The sequence below is a fragment of the Mesoplodon mirus genome, assembly GCF_964341445.2.
Source record: "Mesoplodon mirus genome assembly, chromosome: 18".
Lineage (NCBI taxonomy): Eukaryota > Metazoa > Chordata > Mammalia > Artiodactyla > Ziphiidae > Mesoplodon > Mesoplodon mirus.
This window is the reverse complement of record NC_138994.1, coordinates 38,348,918-38,366,908: the sequence shown is the minus strand read 5'-3', so window position 1 is coordinate 38,366,908 and position 17,991 is coordinate 38,348,918.

The following is a 17,991-nucleotide window of genomic DNA, read 5'->3' as shown; positions in this document are numbered from 1 at the left end:
CCATCTTCATAAAAACCTCCCTAAAGTGGCGGTAAAACCCAGGTTCCCTGGCAAACACAGCACCCTCAGACCTCCACTGCTGGGTGTTCAGGAACTTTCCGACTTCAGGCTTTAAAAATGACACTCAAGGGCTTCCCTGGTGCCGCAGTGGTTGAGAGTCTGCCTGCTGATGCAGGGGACACGGGTTCGTGCCCCGGTCCGGGAAGATCCCACATGCCGCGGAGCGGCTAGGCCCGTGAGCCATGGCCGCTGAGCCTGCGTGTCCGGAGCCTGTGCTCCACAACGGGAGAGGCCACAACAGTGAGAGGCCCGCATACTGCAAAAAAATAAAAATTATAAAATTAAAATGACACTCAAGTGTAGGTTTAAAACTTTGCCTGTATTTTGGATTACTTCAGGATGGATCGCTGGAAGTGGAATTCCTAAGTCAAAGGGAAGAATAATGTTTAAGTTTCTTGATCAGATATTTCAAACTGGTGGCCCCAGAGCCAATTTGGCTCTCAGCTGAGTTTGACTTGGCCCATGCAATTTTTTTACGCATGTCAACGTTTCAAAGAAAGAAGATTTCCCATTGGAATTCAGATTTCCAGCTTATCTTGTAAAATCAGAGTTACCCAATCCATCAATGTAATATACCACATTAATAGAATGAAGGAAAAAAGCCACGCGATCATCTCAACTGACACAGAAAATGCATTTCACAAAAGCCAACACCCCTTATGATAAAACACTCACCAAATTGGGAATAGAGGAAAATTCCTAAGTGTGATAAAGGATATTTTCGAAGAGCCCAGAGCTGACATCATACTCAATGGTGAAAGACTGAAAGCTTTCCCCCTAAGACAGAAACAAGAAAAGTATGCCGGCTTTTACCACTGCTATTCAACATAGCGGTGGAATCCTTGCCAGAGCAATTAGGCAAAAAAAAAAAAAAAAAAAAGAAAAAAGAAAAGAAAAGAAACAAACAAAAGATATCCAAACTGGAAAGGAAGAAGTAAAACTATCTCTGTTCATAGATAACATGACCTTACATATAGAGAATTCAAAAGTTCCACTGAGTAACTATTAGTCCTAGTAAACAAATTTAGCAAAGTTGCCAGGTACAGGATCAACACACAAAAATCAGTTGTATTTCTATACACTATGAACAGTCCAAAAAGCAGTGAACAATCCAAAAAGGAAATTAAGAAAATAATTCCACTTACAATGGCATCAAGAAGAATAACGTACTTTGGAATAACTTTTACCAAGTAGGTGAAAGACTTGTACACTGAAACCTACAAAACATTGCTGAAAGAAATTAAAGAAGACCTAAATACATGGAAAGACATCTTGTGTTTATAGACTGGAAGATTTAATATTGTTAAGATGCAATACTGCCCAGAGCAATAAACAGATTCAATGCAATCTCCATCAAAATCCCAATGGCCTTTTTTTTAGAAATGGAAAAGCTGATCCTAAAATTTGTATGGAATTGCAAGGGACCCTTAACAGCCAAAACAATCCAGAGTGGGAAAAAATATTTGCAAAGGTCTAATATCAGAATACAAAAAGAACTCCTACAACTCAACAACAAAAAGGCAAATAACCCAATTTAAAAATGGGCAAAGGACCCAAATGGCTATTTCTCCAAAAATATACAAATGGCCAGCAAGCACATGAAAACGTGTAATGTCATTAAGGAAATGCAAACCAAAACCATAGTGAGGGACTTCCCTGGTGGTCCAGTGGTTAAGAATCCGCCTTCCAATGCAGGGGACGGGGGTTCAATCCCTGGTCGGGGAACTAAGATCCCACATGCCGCGGGGCAACTAAGCCTGCGCGCTGCAGCCACTGAGCCCGTGCGCCTCAACTAGAGAGCACACGTGCCGCAAACTACAGAGCCCACGCACTCTGAAACCCACACGCCACAACTAGAAAGAAGCCTGCTCTCAACGAAGATCCCGCGTGCCGCAGCTAAGACCCAACGCAGCCAAAACTAATAAATAAATAAAATAAATATTAAAAAAACACAGTGAAATACCACCTTACATCCACTAGGATGGCTATAGTTTTGGGTTTTTTTAAGGAAAACAGTAAGTGTTGGCAAGAATGTGGAGAAATCAGAACTCTTCCATCACTAGGAATGTAAAATGGTGCAGCCACTGTGGAAAAGAGTCTGACAATTCTCCAAAAAGTGAAACACAGAATTACCATATGATCCCCATTTCCACTCCTAGGTAAACACCCAAAAGGTCTGAAAACCAACACTCGTACACAAGCGTTCATCGCAGCATTGTTCACAGTGGCCCAAAGGTGGAAACATCCTCAGTGCCCATGGACTGATGAATGGGTGCACAAACATGGTCCATCCACACACTGGAATATTACTCAGCCATAAAAAGGAATGAAGTGCTGATTCCTGCTTCAACGTGAATGAACCTTAAAAACATTATGCTAAGGAAAGAAGCCAGATTCAATAACCATGTGTTGTAGGTTCCATTTATATGAAATATCCAGAAGAGCTAACAGAGATTCATGGTTGCTGGGGGCTTAGGGAAGAGGGGACAGGGAGGACAGCCTGAGGGTACAGGGTCCCCTCCTGAGCTGACGGAATGTTCTGGAACTAGACTGAGGGGACAGTAGCACAACACAGGGAGTGTGCTAAACGCCACTGAATCGCACACTTGAAAATGGTTAAAATGGTGGATTTTACCTTAACACAAAATTTTAAAAGATCAGAGCTGCCCTTGTATCAATGGCTAGTTCTGTTACATTATCAACCTGGCCTCTGGGCCCCCTGCAGTTTGAGACCCCGCCCTTCCTTCCATCACCACCGAGGACAGGAGAGAGAGACATCCTCATCCAACTGGGGAGCCCCCAACCCTTTGGGGGGGCCGCAGGGGAGCCGAGGATGTGAGAAGAGCTGGGAGGAGGCATGGGCGGCCCTGGGCACCGTCTGTCCGTAGGGACTCACAGTGGTTGGAGATCGTCTGTCTGTGCTGGTCTGGGAAAGGCCACTGGCCACATGGTGTTCAACACCTCATGGGACTGAGACACCGAATTTTTCACTTCACTTAATTAAAAAAATGTTTTTTGGATCCTAAAGTCAAGTGCAATTATTGAGAGATGCACACTTTTTCAAAATTTATTTATTTATTTATTTATTTGGCTGCACCAGGTCTTAGTTGCAGCATGTGGGATCCAGTTCCCTGACCAGGGATCGAACCTGGGCCGCCTGCGTTGGGAGTGTGGAGGCTCAACCACTGGACCGCCAGGGAAGTCCCACTTAATTTGAATTTAAATGTAAATCTCACAAGACTCTAGCAGCCGGTCTGGAGAGCGCCAGTTCCGCAGCTTCCGTTTGCTGCTCCACCTGGTGGCTCCCCTTCCCCAGCCTCGACCCAGCCCCAGCGGGAGCCAGACGGGCCGGTGCCCCGCCCAGCCCTGCGGTCCGAGATCCTCGGGGTCAGCACACCACCGCGCCCCGCCCTGATTGGGCAGCCAGCAGATCTTCCCATCCTACTAAATCATCACTCTGTTTGCCCCCGAGTCTTGCTCTCTGCGGCCGGCTAGGCATCTGGTCTCCCACACATCTGCTGCTCTCGTGGCCGGAGCCCGGGAAGCCGGTCAGAACGAAACCCGCAGCCTCCACAGATGTGCTCCTCTGACACGGGCACCCGCCCGTCTTTCCTGTCAGGAGCCAAGAATACTCAGGCTGCTAATTTGAAAGCAAACAGTGAAGTTCTCTCTCTCTCGCCTCTTTGGGCACTTATTCCGTAATTTCAGTTTTCAGAAACAAAACCCTCCCGTATGCAAAGTTCGTAGATGGCTGTGGCCTCCAGGATGTTCCTCGTAAAACAAATGCGTCTTGCCTGTGGTTTTACAGTTTCATAATCATCCCACATAGCAGAGGCACAGTTCCGACGGAAGGCTGGCACAGAGCCGCCGGTGAAGGGGCACGAATGCGGAGTGTTTAGACCAGCAGCGAGTATAGACCAGGGTGTCTCAACATCAGCACGACTCACATTTGGGCTGGATCATTCTTTCCTGTGAGGCTATCCTGTGCACTGTCGGATGTCCGCTAGCGTCCCTGGCCTCCACCCCCCACACCACCCTTGAGACAAGCAAAAATGTCTCCAGACGTTGTCACACGTCCCCTGGAGGGGGGCAGAATCACGTGGGTTGTAGACAAAACCTGGGGAAAGAGGAGCGGACCGAGTAAGACTCCGCAGTCACCCCTCTTGGGGAGGAAAGTGCAAAGCCTCTGGACCCCAGTGAGCAAGCTGAACCCCTAGACAGTGTTGCGTGTGGGTTCCTGGCCTTAAGCAGGAGAGACTCACGCCGACATTTGTCATGCATTGTTCTGCCTGTCCAGTGCTGGCAGTGTGGGGATGAACAAGCAGATAAGCTTATTATTTCATTCAACAAGTATTTATTGCCTACTATGTGCCAGGCACTGTTCTAAGCACTGGTTGTATTAGTCAAAGTTCTCCAGAGAAACAGAAACAATAGAATTTTTATATATTTATATATACACACATGTATCCTACTCATATGGAAATGCAAAGAAGCTAGAATATTCAAAACAACTCTGAAAAAAGAGCAAAGTTGGAGAACTGACACCAGCTTGCTTAAAGCTACGGTAATCAAGAGAGTGTGGTATTGGCGTAGAGCAGACAACTAGGTCAGTGGAACAGAACAGAGAGTCTAGAAATAGACCCACAGATCTGGACAAGTGAATTTCAACAAAGGTGCAAAGGAAATTCAGTGAAGAAAGGCTAGCCTTTCAACAAATGGAGCTGGAACAACTGAAGTCTGTATGCAAAAACAAAACAAAACAAAACAAAAAACTTGGATCCATATATAAAAATTAATAGGGGGAGGGATAGATTGGGAGTTTGGGATTGACATGTACACACTGCTATATTTAAAACAGACAACCAACAAGGACCTACTGTAAATAAATAAATAAATATTAATACAAAATATTGTTAATACACCATTACACAAAAATCAACATAATACACAAAAATCAACACAAAAGGGGTCATGGACCTAAATGTAAAGCCTAAAAGTATAAACTTCTAGAAAAATATATGAGAAAATCTTGTTTAGGCAAAGATTTCTTAGATACGACACCAAAAGCACGAACAATAAAAGAAAAAAAATGGTAAATCGATTTCATTCAAATAAAACACTTCTGCTCTTCGGTAGATGCTGTTCAAGAGAATGAAAAGACAAGCCACGGACAGGAGAAAATACTTGTAAATCAAATCTCTGATGAAAGACTTTTATGCAGAATACGTAAAGAACACTCATATCCAATAATAAGAAAATAAGCAACCCAATTTTTTTTTTTTTTTTTTTTTTTTTTTTGCGGTACGCGGGTCTCTCACTGTTGTGGCGTCTCCCGTTGCGGAGCACAGGCTCCGGACGCGCAGGCTCAGCGGCCATGGCTCATGGGCCCAGCCGCTCCGCGGCATGTGGAATACTTCCCAGACCGGGGCACGAACCCGCGTCCCCTGCATCGGCAGGCGGACTCTCAGCCACTGCGCCACCAGGGAAGCCCAACCCAATTTTTTAAAGTGGGCAAAAGCTTTGAACAGACACTTGATCAAAGAAGATAAACAACGGCCAGTAAGCACATGAGAACACGCTCAACATCATTCATCGTTAGGGAAACGTGACTTAGATCCGTATGGAGACACGTCTGCCCACCTATTAGAATGGCTGCCACGCCGAGTGCCGGTGAGGACACGTGGAAGAGCAGGACTCAAAACACAGACTGTGTGACCGTTTTGGTAAATAATATGGCAGATTCTGGAAATTTTAAACATGCGCCTACAGTGTGTGATCCAGCGATTCCACTCCTAGACATGCACCTGAGGGAAATGAAAGAACATGTCCGTGCAAATGCGAACGCCACGCAAATACGCAGCTCTCCTGGTAACCTCCCAAACCTGGAAATAGCTGAGGTGCCTCCAACTTGCCAGGCCGCTCCCTCTGCCTGGGATGTGCCTCCAAAGAGAACCATGCACCTCCCTTTCCTGCCCCTCAGACCTTCATCCAAACATCACATTGTCGTGAGGTCTCCCAGACAAACATGCTGACCCCAAAGACCTGCAGGGCCGGCCCCCTGAGCCTGCGAGCGTTCCCGGAGACGACAAAAGGACTTCGCAGACGCGATTACACTGAGGATCTCGAGATGGGGAGGTGGGCCCGGGTTACCCAGGTGGGCCCGAAATGTGATCTCAAGTGTCCTGTGAGAGGCAGGCAGAAGCATCAGGTTCTGTGGCCGAAGCAGGATGCCCGGCTGCTGGCTGGGAGACGCCCAACGGGCCGGGAGCCGAGGGCTGCGAGGAGTGCAGCTCAGGAGGCTGAAAAGGCAGGGAAGGGTCTCTGCCCGGGGGCTCCAGGAGGAGCCAGCCCTGCCCACGCCTTCTCCTGGGCCCAGGGGTGCAGAGCCGGGGCTTCTGGACTTCTGAACGGTGAGGGGATAAGTGCGCGTTGTCTGAGTTGCCAAGACAGTGGACCTCCCCACGGCAGCCACAGGGACAGACGCTCTTCCCATCTTGCTGCAGTCCCCAGGGCCCCGCTCCTGCCCTTCTCAGCACCCGACATGCTTCCCATGTTCCTTGTTCGTCTCGTTTACCGTGTCTCTCTCTAAGGGGGCCATGAACTTGGATGGGGGCGGGACACTTGCTCTGCTTTACCCACACTCTCTGCCCTGCACCCCGTATATAGTTGGGCTCAGCAAATTCTGTGCTGGAATTCAACAGTTGAACAACAGCCCAGAACACTTTTAATATTCATTGTACTGCAAGACATAATTTACCAAATTCCCAGATGGGCCTTGTTTACAACTGGTTGTGTCTGCTCCGTGTTTTTCTGACCCACTCCCTCTGACCAGGCCCACCGGTGCCATTTCGCCTCCCAGAGGTAACCATGCTTGTAGTTTGGTTTGTGCGCTTCTGGCCCATTTTTTACATTTTACACCTGTGTATGGATTACACCAGGTGCTACTTGGGGGTCTGTGTTTAAAGTTCACACAAATGGAGCAACTTTTCTTCAGACCGCAGGTGACACACAAGGGTCTCCTTCTTTTTCCTGCTGTGCAATGGAACATTGTCAGGACATGCAGCATCTTTTTTTTTTTTTTTGCGGTACGCGGCCCCCTCACTCTTGTGGCCTCTCCCATTGCGGAGCACAGGCTCCGGAAGCACAGGCTCAGCGGCCATGGCTCACGGGCCCAGCCGCCCCGCGGCATGTGGGATCCTCCCGGACCGGGGCACGAACCTGCGTCCCCTGCATCGGCAGGCGGACTCTCAACCACTGCGCCACCAGGGAAGCCCCAGACATGCAGCATCTTATTCATCCTGCAGCCTACTGCTGCACCGGGCAGAGTCTGGGCAAGAGAAGGATGGAGCACCCAAAACAAGGAGGAGCCGAATGAAGGTGGGCGGGGCCAGTGAGAGCCACACACTCACACCCTCCCCGTCGTCTCTGCTCCGATTGGCTCTGCAGGACCGTCGTTGTCCTTGTGTCCGGGGGCCATGTGTAGAAGCTCCTCCAAAGTCCCCACGAGGGGCCTGGCTGGCCAGGTGACTCTGCACTACCCCAGCTAGTTTAACCTAAGAAAGGCAGGGTGACTATTTTGACCTACAAGTGAAGGTACCTCACAAAGGAATTTACCCTGAGTCACCTGCTCCTGGAGGGTCACCAGGAGCACCCCCATGGGGCTTTTTTCCACAGTTTTGTCAGCACGACCCCCTTGAACTCCGGCGAGCCACAGAATGATGCAGGGCAGAGTCCTGGGTCCAGTCTCAGCCCCATCCCTTGTGAGTGTGACTGTACTTCTGTCTCTTCACCCGTCCGCTTGGGGGCATCACAGGTGGAGTCACACCCCCCCCCCCAGAGAACCGGCAGGGAGGGGCCAGGCCTGTGCCTGGCAGATACTTAGAAACAGCTCTTTTCTGTAGAAAGAACGAAAGTGCCCGCCTTTCTCTCACTTCCTTTTTGGGGCCTGGGCGGGTTGGCCTGTGAGTGGCCAGCTGCTATTTTTGGGTCTCGGCTGCTCCATGTGAAACCCCGGTCCCCCCAGAGAGGAAGGGGGGCACCAGGTGACCTTGCCCTTGGTCTGGGGTGCAGCCGGCCCAGGTGCAGCGGTTACCGCCTCAGAGTGAAACCCACACTGGTCAGGCTGGTTCTGCGGGCAGGTTTCCTAGCAGATAAGCACGGTGCGCGGTATTTACAGATGCTCAGGACGCAGAGGGGCTGCCGTCCGCTCCCCTGGTTTTGACAGAAGGGAAACGGGGGCCCAGCACATCAAGCGCCTGCTCTGAGGTCACACACGGAGCTTGGGACACCAACAGGACCAGAGTCCAGAGTCTGGACCCCTCCAAGGGGTGGCAGGCTTGCCTGTTTGGAGCAGGAACGGGCTGAGCTTTGAGGACCCTGCGCATCTTCTCCTCCGCCCACCCCATTGTTCCCAGGGTCCTGGGCCTTCTGGTGGGTGGGCAGGGCTGAGCCTCGGGGGGAGGCAGAGCCATGAGAGTGTGTACTGTCTGGGTCCCTAAGTCCGCGTCAGGGCAGATGAGGAGAGCCACCTCCATCCCTCTCACGCCCATTCATGGTGGCCTTTAGCAGTCTTTCCTTCTGCGCCATCTGGGTTGCTCTGTGGCGATCCCCGTGACCCGACTTCACTGCACTGAAAGTGGCTGTGTGGTGGCCCCGCACTGCCGCGCTTGTTGAGCTTGTGCCACAAGCCAGACGTGGTCAGGGCTGTCCTCACGGACAGGGTGAGCTGCCAACAAAGCTTTGCAGGAGCCGATAGGTCCCCCTAGCAGATATCTGGGCACAGAGCTCTCCAGGCCAAGGGACTGCACAGCAAGGCCCTGATGTGCTTGAGGTCCAGGGAGGGAGCCCGTGTGCGGGGTCGTGTGGCTCCTAGAGAGAAGGGCCCGGGTGCAGGGACCTGGCCTCAGGCTCCACTCAGAGGGCTCTGGGCAGAGGACGACGAAGCAGTGTCCTGGGCTACAGGTCGCACTGGTCCCGGGTGGGGATCACATGGACGAGGGTGCAGGCAGGAGAGAGGCCACCTGGCCCAGCCAGGTGAGGGGGGAAGTGGCTCGAAGCAGGCGGGGCAGAGGAAGGTGGGAGGTGGTGGTCTCAGAATCACCGTGAAGCGGACCCCTGAACCTTCCAACAGGTGGGGGTGGGCCGTGGAGGGAAGCGGGGCGTCCGAGCCGCTCGGGGCCGGGTGCCTGTACCGCCCTTCCCGCCGGCCTCCCAGAGTCCCGCCAGGCTGCGAGCGAACGAGGCCGCCCACAGCCCTGGCGCTCTGCTCGGCGAGGGCTTGGACGTGGTTCTGAGGGTGACGACACCAGAGTCACCGCTCACGGGGACCTGGGGCAAGTCTCCCATCTCCACATCCGTCTTCCTCGTGAGACAGGCATTGATAGGTCTCTCCTCTCCTCCCCAGATCCCTCCCGAGGAGACAGGGGGCTACACAGCAGGGGCTGAAACACGAGGCAAGCAGGGCTGGGCCCGGGGGGCTGAGGGGCTGCCCGGGGGCCATGGTGGCCGAGAGGGGGTTCCCTCCCGACGGCAGAGGCAGAGCCGAGGCGCAAGGAAGACGGAGCATCAGGCGGGCGGAGGGAGGGAAGAGTGTTTCAAGCAGAAGGAACAGCACGTGTGGGGGCCCTGAGCCAGCACAGGGGGTGGCAGCTGAGGAACAAAAAGGAGTTTATAGGCAGAGAAGAGCTGGCTGGTGGGCCAGTGGTGACACAGGTGTGCTTGTGACACAGGTGTGGGCGTGGTAGTGACACAGTTGTGGCGTGGTGGTGACACGGGTGGTGGTTTTCACACACGTGTGGGCGTGGTGGTGACACACGTGTGGCGTGGTGGTGACACGTGTGGGCGTGGTGGTGACACGTGTGGCTGTGGTGGTGACACAGGTGTGGCGTGGTGGTGACACAGGTGTGGGCGTGGTGGTGACACAGGTGTGGCCATCTCTGCTCCTCATCCCCAGCGTGGTTCCCAGCAGGGTCTCCCCAGCCCCCATCAACTCGGGCAGTGAGTGGTGTGGAGCGGCAGCTGGGAGGGGCCCTGGGCTGGGGTGGCAGGGACTCGGGGGGCAGGGCCCTGTGCCCTTCTGCTTTGGGCCCAGCGGCACTCCACGTCACGTGTGGGGATGGTGGTGTGGAGGCTGGCCCATGAAGCCCCTTCCCCCAGAGTGGAGTCAGAGCCATCCTGACCCCACAAGTGTTGTTTCTGCAAGAAGGATCCAGGGCTTACCCTGCTGGGACGGGTGAGACCCGCCCCTCGCACCGCCACCCAAGCCCACCAGGCCATGGAGGGCTTCCTGTGGGCTCTGAGGAGGGGGCGTGGGTCACTCCTGGGGAAGAGGTTGAGGCCTTCATCTCACCCCATCCTCGCCGCCCCACTCTACAGATGAAGAAACTGAGGCTAAGGGAAGGGAGGCGTGGGCCCAAAGCCGGGTCTGGCCAGTGTGTCTGACACCGTCCTCGCTGGGTGACGGGGCCAACGGCTTCGGCCTCCCCTGAGCTCGCGATTTCACTCCTGGGTAAACCTTCCGGTAGAAGCATGATCAAGGCAGCTGTTTGTAACGGCCCCAAACTGAACTTCCCAAGTGTCCATCAGCCTGAGGATGCAGCCCATCCGGGAACACAGTGGGTGACCTACCGACACACGCGACGCAGGTGGAGTGAGGGGCCCAGAGCACCGGCACAGACGCCCTGTGAGCGCCTCTGTGCGAAGTCCACGGTCAGGCAAAGCGAGTCTGGGGAGAGGTGACATGGCCGGAGGGGCTGGAAACCATCAGCCTGGGTGCCGGGGAGCAGGACACCGGGGACCGGCGCGCCCTGCACTCCAGTCACCCCCAGCACCAGAAGACGCCTGCACCCCGGCCGCCCCATCCTGCCGTCCACGGGGTCGCATAGGTCACGGGAAAGGGATCCCGGCTCCCCGGCACCTCACAGCACATGCCCGGGATGGCCGCGGGGGGCCCTGGGTGGTGACCGGGACCTCAGGGCAGACACGCAGCTGCTTGGGGCGGAGGGGGCGCTCAGACAAGGGATATCCATCGCTGGAGGTGTCTGGAACTTTCTGGAAAACCCGCCGCAGAGTGAAGAACCAGCCTGACGTGACCCTCCCCCCATCCCCCCCACCTCTGGATGAAGACTTGGGCCAAGTACAGCTCTTCTGGTCGCGAAAAGTCCTCTGGATACTTTAGCTAAGAAGAAATCTCCACTCAGTCCTTGACAGGCTCCAGGTCACGGCAGGGTGGGCCCTGTGCAGAATGTCTCTCTACATCATCTCCAGCAACCCCCAGCTCGGCCCCAGAGGCAGGTGCCACCAGTGACTCCACTTCATGGAGGAGAAAACCGAGGCTCTGAGGGGGAGTCCCGGTAGCGGGGGAACGGGGGATCGAGAACCCAAGCCCCCAGTCACTAACAAGGGCTCTCATCGTGTGCTCTGGGGACCCTGGTGGGACCCCAGGCCTTTCCGGGGGACCTGCCATCCAGCCTTGCCAGCCACAGATCCCAGTGAAGCCCAGTTTCTTCAATAGGTTCTTTCAATACACAGTTGATTTCTCATAACGGACCATGGAGCCGTCAAGACGAAGCCCTGGCCTTCTGGGGAGGAAGCATGTGACCAGCTCAGAGGGAAACACACCAGGTCCCTGGTGGGGGGGCAGGTCTGGCTGGGAGGCGGGGACAGGCCCTCTGAGAAGGTGCTGTCTGAGTGTTCCCGGCAGGAAGCGCACGGGTGGGAGGGTCTGGAAGGACAACAGGGAGGCCGGGGGGCCAGCCGGGTGGGGCCTCGTCCAGTCCCGTCCCCAGCTCTGCGCTCCTCCCTGCACAGGACGTCCGCCCACCCGGGGACCGCGATGCGTCCTCGCTGAGTCACCCGCCACCTCCCGCGGGGCCCGGCGCCATCTTCTCACGAAGGACTCGCTTCGTTGAGCCTCCCCCTCTCCCTCCACCCCGCAGAGCCCAGAGGGCCAAAAGCTTGAGAGTGTGTTTGCTTTTAACTTCCAACCTTCTCATCCATTCATTTATTCACTCGAGCAAAGTGTGTGCCGAGTGCTGAGTGCACAGCGGGGCTCTGAGGACAAGCAGCCCAGAGCCTCCCTTCCCACCTATAACCTGGGCCGGCTACACCTGAGCCCGCCTCGGACTCCGCTCTCCTAGAGCCCTGATGCTGGGGTGGGGGGGCCTGGAAGCATCTCCCCCAACATCAGTGTTCGTGACAGAGGGCTGGGGGGGAGGCGGGAGGGAGGGAGACGGGGAGAGGGGTTCCTCTTGATCTCAAACCTAAGATACAACCAGCTGTTGAGTCTGGAGCCTCACAGCTCCACTCCGCACCTACCCAGGCTACAAACAATCCAAACACTGCAAGAAATTAAGAGATCACCAACCCACCTCTCCCTCCTAAGCTGCCCTGCAGAGAAGCACTGGCTTGCCTTCTCTGTCTTCTGATCCACAAATCTGGGCCAGAGGGCTGGGAACTATTTGCAAGGTTGGACATTTTAGTTAACCAACAAGTTCTTTGCTCACAGCCAAGGGGAGGAGCAGCAAAACCTGAGCCTGACTCTTCTTTCAGTGAGAAGCCATTGTTTATTTATCCTCTCTGGGAACTTCCCCACGGGTGGGAGGGGCCACGGCGTGGAGGGAAGTGTTTGGGACTGGAGACACTGCGCTTACCAGCTCTGTGACCCCAGGCAGGTCAGTGCACCTCGCGGACCCTCCGTGTCCCCTTCAGCAAAGTAAGAATAATATTAAATGCATTCCCGAGGGAATTAAATGAGGTCTGATTAAGTAAAGTGCCTGGTGCATGGTGAGCCAGCCATGGGCAGCAAGTGTTTCTATTAATAGAAATATGGGAGCCTTAGGAGCTGAGAATAATCACACCCCCTCCACGACGCCCACCTGACAGTCGCTAATGCAGTATCTCCACTGGCCTCGGGGGCCCAGGTGCACTCCCCGGGCCTCTTCCTTCCCCCTGAGTGACCGCAGGCCTTCTCCCAATGGCCAATAAGCACGTGTGCACAACCTTGCCAGCAATCAGGAAATTAAAGCAGCAAGATACACTTCTCACCTGTGAGGTTGCCAAAAAATCTAAATGAAACAGCCTGACCCTGTCCTGTGCAGATAAAGTCAAGAAGGAACGAGGAAGGTCACCCCTTGCCACTGGGAGTGAGTAGGAGTGTGGCCAGTTTGGCGACAGCCACCGAAGGCGGGGCATGCGGACCCTGCAGGTCAGAGGTCCTGCTGGACAACATCCGCCCAGGAGAGACGCTTGTGTGTTTGCACAAAGAGGCTGCACATGTGCCCAGGATGGCGTTGCTCACACCACCAAGGAATCGGAACCTAGATGTTCCTCATTTGAGGAGGGATGGGAGTGGGTGTGGGGTTCCAGACAATGGTGAAAAAGAACACACCAGAACACACCAGGACCACAGCAGCACCACACCAGGAATGCACTAGCCGTGTGTGCGCTAACGCGAGTTGGTCACAATGCCGGGTGAAAACAGGAAGACGTATGATGATACACACCAGAGTACTATTTATACAAAAAATTTAAAAATAACATGCAAAATAGTGCTATGTACTATATGTTCATAGATAAACACATTCTTTTGAAGGTATAAAAATGAGCCTGGAGGACAGAGCTGTGTTCATGATGGTGGTTCCTTCTGGCGAGGGGACGGGTAGGGTTAGGGCAGGAGATTTCAGAGCTTTCACTGTCATCTTTTCCTTTTTAAAAGAAAAACTTGAAGGTGAATATGCCAACCTCATAACATGCGATTCTGGGTGGTGAAAATACAGGTTTTGTTATATTATTCATGGTTATTTTCTGTATTTTTTTTTCAAAAAGGGAAACAAAAAGGAAGTTCTCCTTCCTAGAGAACACAGGCTGGGGAACGTGGGAGGAGTGGCAGGTTTGGAAAGCCACCACCCTCAGTGAAAGCTGAAGCCATCTACCGAGGTGGCTGGGAACCAGGACACACAAGATGCCAAAGCATCAGCCACCAGTGACTAGTTGGGGGGACACCGGGGCCTATACGTGGGGACACCTGGTGTCACCACCGTAACAGGTGGTCCTGTCAGTGTCACTGCGGGGTGAGGGGAGGTGAGCTGACACCAGGCTCCACTTGATGAGATGCAACAGGAAGGACACCCATCACCTGGGGCTCTTCTCCCCAAAGTGTGTGATCCAGGGGAGCCGTCAGAGCCACCATTCAGCTTTCAGGACTCACAGAGGACGAGCACGGTGTTAAACCACACAGGGAGGAAGCAAGCAGAGAAGGGGCTGTAGGACACTCCACACGACAGGCCACGTCCATGTCAAACCAAGAGAAGACAGGAAAAGCACAGAGAAGAAAAGGAAAAAGAGCAAAAGGGAGGGGACGATTCTAGAAGAAAGATGGCTAGAGACAAACCAATGCCACGTGTGACCCTCGCTGGATCCTGAATCAAAGGAAGCAGCCACGGGCTTCCCTGGTGGCACAGTGGTTAAGAATCCGCCTGCCAATGCAGGGAACACGGGTTCGAACCCTGGTCCGGGAAGATCTCACATGCCGCGGAGCAATTAAGCCAGTGTGCCACAACTACCGAGCCTGCACTCTAGAGCCTGTGAGCCACAACTACTGAGCCCACATGCTGCAACTACTGAAGCCTGCGCACCTAGAGCCTGTGCTCCGCAACAAGAGAAGCCACCGCAATGAGAAGCACTCGCACCGCAACAAAGTGTAGCCCCTGCTCACTGCAACTAGAGAAAGCCCGCGCACAGCAACGAAGACCCAACACAGCCAAAAATAAATAAAATTTAAAATAAATTTAATAAGAAAAAAGGAAGCAGCCACAAAAGCTTCTTAGGACAACTGGGAAACTTAAATACAGACTTGATATTAGATGATGCCTTTGAATTATCACTGATTTTCTTAGGTGTGAAAATGACAGTCTATGTGAGAGACGGTCCATCTTCTTTGAAGATGCTCCAAAGCATCTAGAAGGGGTGTTCTAAGGTCTGCAGAAGGTATAGGCAGAGAGAGGGTGTGGATGACAGACACCAATGTGAACACTGGTCAACCCGCTAGAAGTCCTGGGGGTATTCATTTCACCTTACTTTTTTGTTTGTTTTCTTGGTACGCGGGCCTCTCACTGTTGTGGCCTCTCCCGTCGCAGAGCACAGGCTCTGGACGCGCAGGCCCAGTGGCCATGGCTCACGGGCCCAGCTGCTCCGTGGCATGTGGGATCTTCCCGGACCGGGGCACGAACCCGTGTACCCTGCATCGGCAGGCGGACTCTCAACCACTGCGCCACCAGGGAAGCCCCTCACCTTACTTTTAACTTTTCTCTGAGGTCTGAAGTTTTCATAATAAAAAGTTTTGAGGGGAAAAATTTTTTTAATGGGAAATAGGTCTTCCCACAAAAGGTTGGGAATTCACTGTGAAGAAACCGCTGTTTCCTTCTCTGAAGTGGGTTTTGCTAAAGTACCGGTCTCTAGCTAATTTCTGAGAAATTAGTACAAATCAAAGCAATGTAGGAAATTCAGCACATCTGAGTCGTATATGTAAATTGCCATCATGAAAATCAGGGCTTTCGCTGCATTTCTAAGAAATGTCCTTTTTTGGATACTCTTGCTTTTGTCTTGCCTGTGGAACTCTCTCAGAGAAGACTCAGCCACATGGCCTCATGGGGGCAGCGGACACCAGGCCCCAGGGAGGCCCACACAAGGTCTGGGGGCAGGGAGCTCCGGGCCCAAACCTCACAGGCGCATGCCGACAGTGGAGTGATCCCACCAGAACGTTCATTTGGCCAAGTAATTCCACTTAAGTAATTCAAGCCATTGCATGAGACATGGAGAAGGTAAATCATGTACGAAATGAAGGCAGGGAATGTTTAGAATAGCGTCTGCAATGCTGTTTTGTTTTTCCTGGTGACCACTGAAGAGCTCATTTAAAAAGATAAGGACTTGATTGATAGGATATATTAAGTGGAAAAAAGGAGACTGTTAACAGTGTGTTTAATCTGTAAGAAAAAAATGGGGGGGTGATAAGGCAAAACCCATCCTGTGGTGGCACGTACACACGTGTGCCCAGATCAGCTCATGGGTCTGCAGCCAAGCCTCCCGCTGGGAGGGAGGGGTCCTCTGTGCTGGATTTCCTCGCACAGCTTTTGAACTTCTCTTCACTGCGTGCTCATTCTACCTTTTTAAGGACACATGTAACGGAGCCGGCTCCCAACCTGGAGGTAACAAAGTCTTTGCTCCAGGTTCCCAAACCCTTCTGTCCCCTTGACTGTGGAGCTTAAAATTAGATCCCGAGCCTCCCCCGAGATGGCTGAGAAAGGGCTGGTTTCAGAATGAGGCTCAGAAACCTCGGCACCTGTTCTGAGGGAGGCCAGCACAGGGGGTCACACGGGACAATTCCTGCAGCACGGCGGGGGGAGAGGTCCCACGGGCTGCGGTTCTGTTTGAGCTTCACGTTCATCATTTGGGCAGGGGAAAACGAGGCCCCCAGAGACCCCCAAAGTTCCTCCAGCTTGTTCTGTCTGGTGTAATAAAATCTAACTTCGAGCAAAGAGGCCAGAAAAAAGAAGTGGACGATCTTGTTTGTATGTTCCCTGTTCAGGAACAGACAAAATGCATCTGTGGTGACAGACGTCAGAATACTGGTTATGCTGGGTGGGGTGGGGTGTGCTGCTTCTAGGGGCTGCAAATGCTCTAGGCCTTGACCTGGGGACTGCTGCCCGGGTTTGCACACACGTAAGCGTCACTGGCCTGCCCGCTGAGAATACTGCCTCTTACTGCGTGTACATTACACCTCTAATTAAAGAAAACAGAAAGTCAATACAATCCATCATTTGTAAACAGCGTTTAAGCAAAAGCATTAACAAGCTGTGATTAGCAGTGAGACGCTGGGGACCCCATCATTCCATTCTCGCCGCCCAAAGCCAGGCTGGATTTTGTTTTTCACTTCCTGGGTAACTGTGCCAGTGTTAAGACTCCAAAGGGCGGTCTCACCAGGCGAGACCGCGCGTGACTGTGGAAACTGAGGCCCAGTCGGCTCACCCCCTGGGAGCCAGCTGCTCTGTGAGGCGGTCAGAGCCCCAGCCCCAGGGCTGTGCAAGCAGAAGGTGCGGAGCACGCGGCGAGGTCATCCCACAGGGACGCTGGGCTTGCCCCACTCCAACAGGCAACAGCATCTGTGGTTGCCCCCGCTCACAAATCCCCCCACAGCCCAGCCGTGGGCTTGTTACTTTTCACTGACACAAGGAATATGTACCTCCGTGTAAAAATTAAAACGTTACAAACAGGGCTGAAGCCCCTCGGTCCCCATCCCCAACCTGGTCCCCTCCTGCCCTACCCAGCAGGACCACTGTCATCGTGCCCATCCTTTCCATAGCTCTGCCACGCCTGTGCGCACACAATCGTAGGCAAGGAGGCCTGTTCGTCTTTGTCTCGCGGAAAGGCCCCTTACTGCAAGAATCATGCCACAGACTACTTTTTTTCACTCAACCATTGGTCTTGACGATCTCTCCACGTCACTGCGTACAGACCTGTCTCGCTCTTTTTGACGGCTGCGTAGTATTCCTGGTTATGGCCCTTGAGCTTCACGTGCTCGGCCATCGCTGCCGGGTGGGCACTGGCTCTGTTTCCACTGCTCCACGTCAACGGTGCTCTGCCGGGCATCCTTGTGCGCCTGTGGCCCCTGGAGAAGAGCTTCCGGGTCATGGATCAGGCGTAGGTTCTCCATCTTACGGGACCCTGGCAGGTCCCCTTCCACACAGAGGCACCAACACGCTCCCTCCCGTGGGCCCAAGCTCAGGCTTCCCCAGATCTCCTCCTCTCGGTATTATCATGCTTTAAGACTTTGCCGACTGGGTAGATGAAAATTAGCTTTTCTGATTATTGATGAGACTGGGTGCTTTTTAGGTCATCCAGTCATTCGTATTTCCTCTGCCATGCGACCCACCACTC